Below are 12,042 nucleotides of genomic sequence, written 5' to 3'. Positions count from 1 at the left end.
ATTAATTTCATCTAAAATAAAACATAAGATGCCCTCTTATTTCCAACTAAGGCATTTAACTGTTGGCATGCACTTCTTATTTTGTTCTATAGATATTTTACCTTTGATAGTGTATTCCAAAAATCACATACAGTCATGGTTGCTTAATAAAATTTTGTTGATTTATTGAAAATTAAATAAATATATACCTGGAGATGTATTATCTCCAACTCTATTAGTCCATTCTTACATTGCCATAAAGAATTACCTGAGACTGGATAATGTATAAAGAAGAGGTTTAATTTACCCACAGTTCCACAGACTGTACAGGAAGCATGGCTGGGGAGGCCTCAGGAAACTTACAATCATGGCGGAAGGCAAAGGGGAAACAGGTACCTCTTAAATGTCCAGAGAAGGAGGAAGAGAGTGAAGAGGGACGTGCTACACACTGTTAAACAACCAGATCTCACGAGAACTCATTCAGGATAGGGAAAACAGTAAGGAGGAAATCTGCCTTCATGATCCAATTACCTACCACCAGGGCCCTCCTCCAACATTGGGGATTATAATTCAACATGAGATTTGGGTGGGGACAAAGACCCAAACCCTATCACCAACATATGCCATTCTACACAATGTATTTATTCATTTATTGATTGAACAAATACATTTTAAATATCAAGACATTCTAAAGATGTATTATCTAGAATATGGTAGCAATCCAAAAGTTACCATTTTTGTACCCACACAACTTAAAAGTTAGTGAGAGAAACAAACAAACGAAAAAGCAACTAATGATTACAAATGATGCCTAGTTCTATGAAGAAAATAAGCATTGTGTAATAATAGGCAAGACACTACGCCAGTGCCTCCTCAGACAGGTGGTCAGGGAAGGCTTCTCTGAGGAGCTGCCATTGAGACTGAGGTGGAAGAATAGTAGACACACCCACCTGGGTAGCAATCAAACACTGGGTTGTCGTTTGTAGGGTGCATGGCTAAAATCCTGAGAGAGAGTTTCACAGACTTATTGGTGGAGATTTTAAAGGCTGTTCTCAATCCAAAATCTGAAAGACATCTGCCCCAATGCCATATTCATAAAATAAACTGGAGAGATGGAGAGATCTAGCCAGTGTCTTATAAGAACATATACTGGAGAAGAATAAAAATCTTTGTAAGTATAATGCAACATCCTTGTAAATTTAATCATGAATTGAGCAACTGCAATTAGAGAGATTCAAAATATTTGGACAACTAGTGTAAGAACCAAATATGATATAGCAAGTTCTCTGCAGGAAGTATGTGAAGCACAAGAGGAGCAGCCAGAGACCCTGAAACTGGAATAATAAGGGGAGGAGGATCTGAAAGAGATCAAGAAGAGCCATGTCAATAGTTTTATCTGGCTAAGTGAGGGGAAACTTAACCTGATTTCTAGAATATTGTTTAGTTTGCATTAATCTGTAGGAAATATATTTTAATTTACCTCTCTGCAATGTTAAGTCATTTTGCTGACTTGTGGAATCCTAAATTGAATCTATCAGGTTTGATACAGTAAAATAGTTGAATATCTCCAACATTATGCCTTTCACAACTGCAGAACAAAATACTCAAAGCTTCCACCTAAGAAGATGTTGGAATTCTCACATGGGTGTCAATGGGAGAAAGCCTGCAGTGTGGTAAGACATCTGTTTAATACAGCAAGATTTTTCGGTGGACATCAATGCAAAGAAGCAGGCCAGGCACAGCCATGCTTTGTTACATGTATGTAGTTCAAGACAATTAGGAAGGTACATATGTATTTTAATTGATAATAGTCTATCAAAATACATTCCATATAGAAACATTTAACACTTCTGATCCTTTTATACTTGCTGAAATCTATTTCGTGATATCCATGCCATACCACTTTTCTGGCACTGTGTCACCCAAATCAGTCTTCTTTGATCACTCTTAAATTGCTGCCTGTCCATCCCATCTTGGGGTCCCCTTCTAGAATATCAACCCTTCTTGTTTGCCAGATTATTCTGGGTGATTAAGATCAACGTGGTTTCAACTATTCCACATGCAGGTATCTAAATGGCTCTCCCGAGCCACAGTGTGTGTGCACATACACAAGCACACACACTCTTTAATATCAATAAGTCTGAATAGGAAATTATTCAGCCTCCGTGGTATTTCCACTCTCCTGTTTCTTGAGATGAATTATTCATTCAGAATTACTTTAATTCTCTAAAATTCTATGTGCTCTGGCTTCTGGGCCTTTGAACATATTTTTCTCACTACTTAACCCAGAGCTTCCACTGTCTTCTGTTGTAAGACCCTTACTCATTCATGAGGACTTAGCTTAGATGTCACCTCCCTGTGAAACCTCTTCTACCCCTTGACCAGTCACCACTCAAGCAGATGTTGTGTATGACTTCCATTGACAAGCATGCCAGCTCTCATTATGCATTGTTCACAATGTATTGTCCTTGTTTCAAGCACTTCCTTTCCCCTTCGAGAGCGAGTTTCATCAACCCAGTAATGCTGTCTGGATTGTTTATAGTTGTTCCATCAGTGCCCAACCAATTTGTTATGTTGAAGGTGCTCAATATATATTTTCTGAACAAATGAATGGATGAATAAAAATAAAGAAATATAAAAGAAACAAAATCACAATGAAACCCTCAAGAAAAACTGGTTAAAACTCTTTACCTCTAGGGAAGACTGAGATAGAAAGAGCAGATTACTTGCTTATCATTAAATAGCCATCAGTACTGTTTTTTAAAACTATCTTTATGTGGTATTTTATTTTTTATATCATAAAGATATCAGGTGGAAATCGCAGTTGCATATATGCACACTACTGTGGTACTCAGATTAGAAGGACTCAATGAAAAGATTCCCCTACAAAACGACACTTTATAAAGGTGCGTTCCTAGGCATGCTGCCACACATTATGCTTCCTCAAACACTCACAAGGGCCATACGAATAAAGAGTTTAAATGACCTTAGAGCAGCAGGTTTGCAATCATGAGTGAAATCATAGAATAGCAATTTAACAACCCTCTAAGAGCAGAGCTCAAAGCAAACAATGAATTAGGGCTTGTATAACGCTATTATTCAATTGTTTTGCTAGGACTAAAATGTGACAAAGATGGGAAGCTGGAGAAACAAGAACAGAAAAAAATAAGTTTCATAATGAGTTGAACACTGCAGTTTAAGATAGTATAGAAAAAAAAATAACCCTATAAATTTATTTTCTCTTTTTACTTAAGAACAGGTCATGTCAGATAAACAAAGGCTTAAATCAATGCCCATATGACTGACTCACAGGAGGACTGAACATAAATTACAGTCTCTCATCTCCAGCTTTTAGTGACACCTCCATATGGTTTATCCTTTAGTGAGACCATGGAGTTCTGTTAATGAGCTTGAAAGAGTTGGCTGGTTAGCTGGCAAGAGTTACCTGCTATTAGCTATTTAGAGTTTTGTAAATCAAATGGCGGTTTCTGAGAGACCCCTCCCTCTTCACCCCAAAACGTGAGTCATTCTCTCATTAGTGGCCTGCTTTCTGCAATTTGTAATTACAGATTGTGTCTCTGTTAATCGCTTGACAAATGATACTTCTCTGCCAACAGGTTTACTGAACTTAAGTTTATTTTGAAATCGTGTCAAATGAATCTGGTGTAAAAGTTTGATTTTGATTGCCTACTTTGGTCTTCCAGATATATAACCTAAATTTTAACTTTTATTTTCTTCTCCAAAAGGAATCCAATGTAACTTGAATTTCACAAATAATTTTACTCCGGGAACATAGTCTTTGACGTATGCATAGATACACATTATATTACACTAGTATATGTCCGTGTTTTCCAGCTAAGAGGACATCTGAAAAGATTCCTTCCATAAACTGCTTTAATGTGCTTTCAGTTTCATAATTTACATCTTTCTCAAACCTTGTGCCCTTCCCCCTACATCCGAGACTTGGGGGTATGGGGAATAGCGGAGTAAAGAATATAGTGTGCTACAAAATATGTCTTTTAGTAAGCCTGGCAGCACCCTCAATTTTTCCAGGCAGGCCTTCATTTCAAACAAAAGACCGGAAATTATGGCTGTCTGAAAATCTAAGAACAAGAGCAATAGAACGTATGCTCCAGTTTTATAAATACGAAAAGCACTATATAGTACACAAGCAACTGCACTCACAAAGCTCTAGCCTCTTCCTTATGCTGGGGTCTATGTAACATCGTATGATTCCAACACCTAATTGGCCTCAGTGCCTCACCCGTATATGGTAGTTACTTGGATGCTAAAACAGTGCGTCTAAATTAAGCACATGCTCTAACTTTGCAAAGAAAGTATCATGGTTCTAGTACGTATCCTAGCAAATAAATAGACACACACTTAAAATCTTTAGTCTTAGTCTAGGTTGTCAGCTTTGAAATCTTTTTCTCCCTCGGCTTTTGGTTCCATTTGTGTTGTTTATCTCAGAGCATTCTAATACTTAGGACCCGGATCCTTCTAATGACAAAATCCCATAGGGCATTATTATTCTGGAGAAGAAAATAAATGTCTATGCTTTTTGTTCCCTTTCACTACAGCGCATTCTTCCTGAAATTCACATTGAACAGAAAAACCGCAAATATTAAAATAACAGAAGGTCCAGCCACTTGCACCAAAGAATGTACAATGACATCCTTTTTTACACAAATAATGACATGCAGTTTGGAGCTATCTTCACTTAATGTGGACCCAAATGAAACAAAAACTTGTAAGGTATAGGGGAGAAAGTTGGTAACATTTAAAGACTAAAACTTCAGTTTCTTAAAATAATCTGATATCTGACAGTTATTGAATCATAATATAGGAAGAATTTCCCTAGTTTTAGTGTGCAGTGTTAGAAAATAGATAGCTGATTGCTCCACAAAGTACAAGGTGGGAGGAAATAAAAAAAGAATGAGTGACTCTTCTGAAAAGCAGAATTAATCTAGAGTACATGTTAAAAAACACATGCTCTAATAAATTAACATTGTTTTATTTTTTTCCCTTGGTCATACAGATTTTCCATACTCACATGGGAAATGACCAGCATTGACAGGTATGACAAACGCACAGGTCTAGAATTCCTAAGTATTTTCATAAGTTGAATATAATAACCTGTATCATCTGATCAAAACATTTCCCAAAGTTGGACCATTTATTAGAATACTTCTTAGTCATCAGGCCCCACCAAATCCTATTATTTGAAAACCAGATTGAACAAATGTTTTGAAATAGGTGTGATATAGTTCACCTCTAAGATTTCTAATTATTTTTTCTAATTATCTTCCTTTTGATGGTCAGTGTAGGCTTTTGGATTTTTATTAGACTAAATTAATCACACCACTCTAAAGACTGTTGCTGGATTGGTGGGTAAAAAATTTACCCCATTCTTTCTCTTCATTTGCTTATATTCAGGCCTCCAAAAAAATTGTATTTACCACTAATAAAGGAACATATCAGGGAGAAAGGATGATTTACAGAACAAATAATAAAATACACTTTTTCTTTTTGGCCTGAAGTTACATAAATAGGTGATAACATTTGATCTGGATTTCCAGCTGGAATAATTAAGGAAAAAGTAGACAACAGTCTCTGTTATCTTTTTTGACTCAGATCTCTGTTTAGTTATTATCTTCTCAAAGAGAAGTTTCCTAACCATATTTTCTAAAAGAGAGTCCCCCTTTCCCTTCCCCCCTTTCTAAAAGAAAGTCCCCCTTTCATAGTCTGCTTTATTTAATTTCTAGCTCTTAACCCCAGGTGACATTATCATTTGTTTATCATTTACCTCTTCATCTAGAACTTAAGCTCCATGAGGGCAATATGATGAACCAAAAGGGGAATGATACCTCGTTTTGGTTCATCACTGAGTCATTATGACCTAGAATAACACCTGACACACTGTAGAGGTTCAACATCTATTTGTTGAATGATTGGATGTCTACTGTCCATTTAGATATGTAAAATCAGTGCACATGATTTTGTATAGTCATACATACTTTTATGAAGTGTTTGTCCTGAAACCTGCTATTCCTATCTGTGTAAATACCTAGGTCTGCTAGTTGGATGGGTGCACACTTGGATGGTTGAATAAAAGAACAATTTAATGCACCATTGTCTTCTATGAACCGCATAAGATAAAAAAATTCAGGTTTTGTTATCAAGAATAACCTCCTGAGAAACTGATTTGCTTCTGTTTCATCGTTTAACTGATGAATTGATAAAGTTTATCTCTTAAATTGGATTATGAAAAATAAAATGTGTGTAGGGCATTACAAAATGCCTTTCCAATTAGCCTAATTAAGAGTTTGTTGGTGATCTCAACTGTTTATTTCGTATCACTTTCTCCTATTTTTGTCTCCTTGCTAAGTTAGGCATTTAAGTAGTCAGAGTCATGGTCAAGAATACTGGCTCTGGAATCAACAACCTCTGGCTGAGGCCAACCCCAAGTTTGCTCTTTGCTAGCTGGCTGACCATGGGCAAGTTAGCCCAAATCTCCGCACCTCTATTTCCTTGCTTTCAAAATAGGGATAGCATTAATACCTACATCACAAACTTGCTCATCCACAGTGCTGTTATGAGCACCAAATGAGTTAAAACATGCGAAGCGCTTGGAACAGTGCCTGGCACATGTTAAAGGCTTGGTAATGTTAGCTATTATTTTATCAAACACTTCAATTCTTCTCTGGAACAAAGTAAGACAAAATAAATGTTTTATATGCTAAACATCTCCTATGAGCCAGGCACTTTGTGAAGTGCTGAGGTGAAGATTAATAAACACATAAAGATATTTTGCATCTGGTACAGGACACAGAGGGAGACATTAATATAAACTGAGATGTTACAGAAAGGGTGACTTTGGTACTGAAGAATGAAGAGAAGATTTGGGAAAGGTAACAGCAACACGCACACAGATTGGGAGGGGTGTGAATCACTTCTGAACGGTCGGAATCTGCTGGGAGAATAGGGAGGAAGGGTGGTGGAAAGAGATCTGAGATGTGGCTAAAATGGTAGGCCTGTACCAGATCTCAAACCAATTGCTGAGTTTCAGTTCCTGCATATTCAGATATCCTTCCCCTCTTACTGGATTGAGAAGAATCTTCCAGCATTTATTTCCTTTAGTCAAATCCAGTGACCAACCCCTTTAGAAAGGTAGCTCCTGTGACTCAGTCTGACTTGTTCCCAGTGTATTTGAGAAGTCTTTCCCTTAAAAATAGACTCCTGTGTAGCTACTGCTCCTGATAAATGCAAGAGGTGCCATTTCAACAAGAGGTTAGAGCCCTGACACTTGGCTTCTTAAGTGTTGCTTTTATTTCACCCTCCTGTTTCTAACGCTGCTCTCCAACCGACTGCCTCCAGAAACAAATCCAGGTGTTTCTTAAACTCTTTGAATCATCTTCTGTAGTAATTTATTCCATATGTTTATTGCTCTGTGTGTGAAATAATTTCATCAAGTTTCTTTTTTTTTTTTTTTTTATTTGTCGCTGCATTCAAATCAGCCAGCAGTAGAATCGATCTATGAGTAACACTTTTAAAAACACCGACTCTTGTGCTCAGGGAAGCCAAGGGATGTTGTAGCACATGAGCAGAACAAGGAGAAAAGAACAACAAGCAATTGGGATTGATGACATTCGTTTAAGAGGAAAAAAAGGATTTCAGGAATACCTAGCAGGGGTTGGAGGAGAAGCTTTGCTCAAGTTCTTACTATATTTTGCATTTCCCCAGGGTGTCAATTTTATGAAACAAAGTGACGGGATGATTTCTATCACTTGAGAAGCTGTGTTAAAAAAATCTGATGCACTGGCAACAGCAAAAATTGTTATGGTAGGAATCAAATTGGTGCTTCCTTGCTGGAAATGAACGAAGCACTAGTGCCTGTCAGTTTATTTCTGAGCTCTGCTTTTCAAACTTTAATTTGAGAGGGTGGGAGGAGGTTTAATGGAAATCTGAATCGCTGTTAGAAGAGGACTATATTTTAAACTTTGATTTCATCGTTGTCTCTATGTTCAGAAGAAAATTATTCTTTATACTTAGAAGTGAAAGCACTGTCAGTTCTAAATCTATTAATGAGGGGGTGAAAGAGAGGGGAAAGAAAGGGAGTGCAGTATGTACAAAATGAATAGCTTCTGTAATTAGTAAATAAGACTGTTATTTCCAAATCAATGCACTTGCCTATATTATACTACAGCGTGAAGGATCCTAAATGATTTACCTTTTAAAATTATCAAAATTTTGTTTTTTAATCAGCTTCTGCTAATAACATCTTCTCACCATGGAGCTGAAGTTTACTAACAAACATTTCACTCTTACCCTTTTGTTCAGGAAACTCTTGCAAAAATAATTGTCATTGTCATTTTTATTTACTGCTCTTCTCTCCAGGGAAAGAAGATATGTCACGGAGATGATGGGAACCAATGGATTCATTGTGCTCACGGAAAACTAAACGAATGCTTGGATGCTAGTTTACTGTTTGAAAACTTCTAAAACATATATGCTGAGAGTTGATGGCTGAAAATTATAACCTTTATGACAACAATTATGATGGATTTGTTGAGCATTATTTAGGAACCAGGTACTGTGTTTAGCACTGAACATAAATGACCTCATTAGGCTCTTTCAATAGCTCTAGGATGTCATTCTAATTATTACCTCCATTTTACAGGTCGGAAAATTAAGTCACAGTTAAAATAGCTAATAAATGGAAAAACTGGAATTGAAACCCAAGTCCATCTGCTTCTAGAGCTGACACTTGTAGTTATTTTAAGTTGTGCTCAAAGGTATATTCCAATAATATTACTTTAGAGATACTTTTTATTACACAAATAATGGAATTTGGCTCATAACTTTCTTAAAATGTTTCTTTGAGGCTGAAATTTTCTAAACTTGGTGTCCATCCAACTGTGTGGTGGCAGGAGGCAAAGAAAATACAGCAAGTTCTGGTAGAGGCAGGAACAGATTTTAGGATTCTGTTTAGATTTTGAGACAGGCTGGAGCCTGAACCGGAATCCAAAGCCTGTTGAAACAGAGTTGCCTCTTCACAACAGCATGGAGTCAGAATTTCCATGGAAACTTAACTCAAGCACAAAACTTGACCTGAAACTAAATAAATAAATAGAAACAATTTCTGCTTATTGTTTGGTCAAAATCGATGTTTAGATCACAGACTCAATTATGTCAATTTTCTCCATCCTGTGAGCAGTGGGCTAAATCTCTGATGCTACAGCATGAATGAGCATTTACTCTCTCTTATGTACCCACAATGGGCCCTCACTGTTATTTTTTTTCCTCATAGATTATGGGAAGGGAAAAGGTGATAGAGTTGTTTCCCTCTTTTTTTTTTTTTTTTTTTGTTTTTTTTCTTTCTTTCCTCCTTCATTTGTCGTACCTTGTTCTGACCCGTGTGTTAGTCTCGAAGCTGTTGCTGCACTTGTGCCCATAGCCTGGCCTAAGTGAAGCTGGAGCACTTAGTCTTCCTCATGGGATAAAATAGACAAACAAAATCTCAAGCCCTCATACATGGCTTCCCTTTATTTCCCTAGGTTTTCCCTCTATTTCTTTTCATATCAAAACAAAGGGTGGCTCTCAAGAGTTACTTTGAATTCACCTGGATCGTGATCTAACCGCAGTAGTGTCTACCATTTTGTGAACGACTCTCTTGCATGTTACTGTTCCTCCTTGTGCATGATTCTGCTATTGCACTTACCAGTCTGTACTGTGGTCCTTTGTTTCCAGGTCAGCCTCATCCACCCAACCTTGGTATTTTTGTGACATGACTCTACCAGTGTTGTACCTCAAATATGTAAGAGAAAGTAGTTGTTCATTAAATGTTTGTTGTGCCAGGGAAAACAATCAATCAAAATGTTCTTTTTAAACATTCTAACATTTTCTTAAGCATATCTCATCAAAAAATAATATAATCCATCTCATCACACTCTCAAATAAGAAATCTATAATTAAATTGTTGTAATTATGCACACATATACACTTGCATCACTGATTAGAGACGAAAAATGCAATCCATGATTTTGAATGTATTTGAACAGTGTTCATTTTTTAGTGAATATTTATTGATCATCTACTATGTATCGGTATCTAAATATAGGGACTGGCAAACAAAGTTAAAGAGCCTCACCCCCAGGGAGCTTATATTTTGGCAAGGAAAATAGAAAGTAAAAATGAAAATAAGAAATAACTAAATTCCATTGTATACAAGGTGGGAAATGCTATAGAAATATAGTAAATAATAATAATAATAATAATTGGGAGACCCGGAAGAGGGAATGATGTTTGTGGGAGGGAGCAAGTGGGTATGTTGAGTATTAAATAGGAGGGTCAAAGTAAGCCTGAATAAGTAAAGATTTGAAGGTAGAGGTGTCAAACAAGCACATATCTAGAAAAAGAACATTCCAAGCCAAGAGAATGATATAGATGGAAGAAGGCCTGGTATGCTCCTGAAACAGTAAGGGCTCAATACTGATGGATGATCCAGATGAGTAAAGGGAGAGTAGTTAGATGGTAGGGCAGAGAGGTAAGGGGAACAAGATCATTTAGAGCCTGGTGGACAATTCAAAGACTTTGGTGGTTTTCAATCTTAGTTAAATTAAGAGCCATTGGAAGGTTTGAATGATATGAGGTAATTTACTTTTTAAAAATATAACTACACTGGGGAAAGAAAACTCTATTCAATAAATGGTGCTGGGGTAATTGAACAGCCATATGCAGAAGAATGAAACTGGATCTCTGTCTCTCACTATATACAAAAATTAATTCAAGATGGATTAAAGACTTAAACAGAAGACCTGAAATTAAAAAAAATAAAATCCTAGAAGAAAACCTAGGAAAGGTTCTTCTGGACTTGGTGTAGGCAAATAATTTATGACTAAGTTCTAAGAAAAAAAATCATGCCAAAACCAAAAATAGATAAATAGGACTTAATTAAACTAAAAAGCTTCTGCACAGAAAAAAAAAAATCAATAAACAACCTACAGAATGGAAGAAAATATTTGCAAACAATGCATCCAACAAAGGGCTAATATCCAGAATCTACAAAGAATCAAACAATTCAACAAGAAAAAAATAAATAACCTCATTAAAATGTGGTTATAAAAATAATCTCATTAAAAAGTGGTTAAAAGGACATGAACTGACATTTTTCAAAAGAAGAAATACACACAGCCAACAAAGATATGAAAAAATGTTCAACATTACCAATCATCAGATAAATGCAAATTTAAAAGACAACAAATTACCATCTCACATCAGTAAGAATGGGTATTATTAAAAAGTCTAAAAACAGCAGACAGCCCAGGCATGGTGGCTCATGCCTGTAATCCCAGCACGTTAGGAGGCCGAGGCGGGCATATCACAAGGTCAAGAGATTGAGACCATCCTGGCCAACATGGTGAAACCCCGTCTCTACTAAAAATACAAAAATTAGCTGGGCATGGTGGTGTGTGCCTGTAGTTTCAGCTACTCAGGAGGCTGAGCTTGAACTCGGGAGGCAGAGGTTGCAGTGAGCCGAGATCGCACCACTGCACTCCAGCCTGGTGACAGAGCGAGATTCTGTCTCCAAAAAATAGAAGAAGTAGATATTGGTGAGGATGCAGAGAAAAGGGAACACTTATACACTGTTGTTGGGGCTGTAAATTAGTACAACCTGTATAAAGAAACAGAACGGAGATTTTTCAAAAATCTTAAAATAGAACTACAGAACTACTATTTTACCCAGCAATCGCACTTCTAGGTATATACCCAAAGGAAAAAAAAAATCAATATATGAAAAAGACACCTCCACTCACGTTTATCACAGCACTATTCACAAGAGCAAAGTCATGGAATCAACCTAAGTGTACATCAACAGATGATTGAATTTTAAAAAGTCACACACACACACACACACACACACACACACACCATGGAATACTACTTAGCCATAAAAAAGAATGAAATTGTGTCTTTTGCAATAACATGGATAGAACTTGAGACCATTATCCTTAGAGAAATGACTCAGAAAGAGAAAATCAAAAACTCCATATTCTTATTCAT

Source organism: Macaca mulatta, chromosome 7 (assembly GCF_049350105.2).
Source record: "Macaca mulatta isolate MMU2019108-1 chromosome 7, T2T-MMU8v2.0, whole genome shotgun sequence".
Classification (NCBI taxonomy): Eukaryota; Metazoa; Chordata; class Mammalia; order Primates; family Cercopithecidae; genus Macaca; species Macaca mulatta.
The sequence above is the reverse complement of the archived record's forward strand: the minus strand, read 5'-3'. Positions refer to the sequence as shown.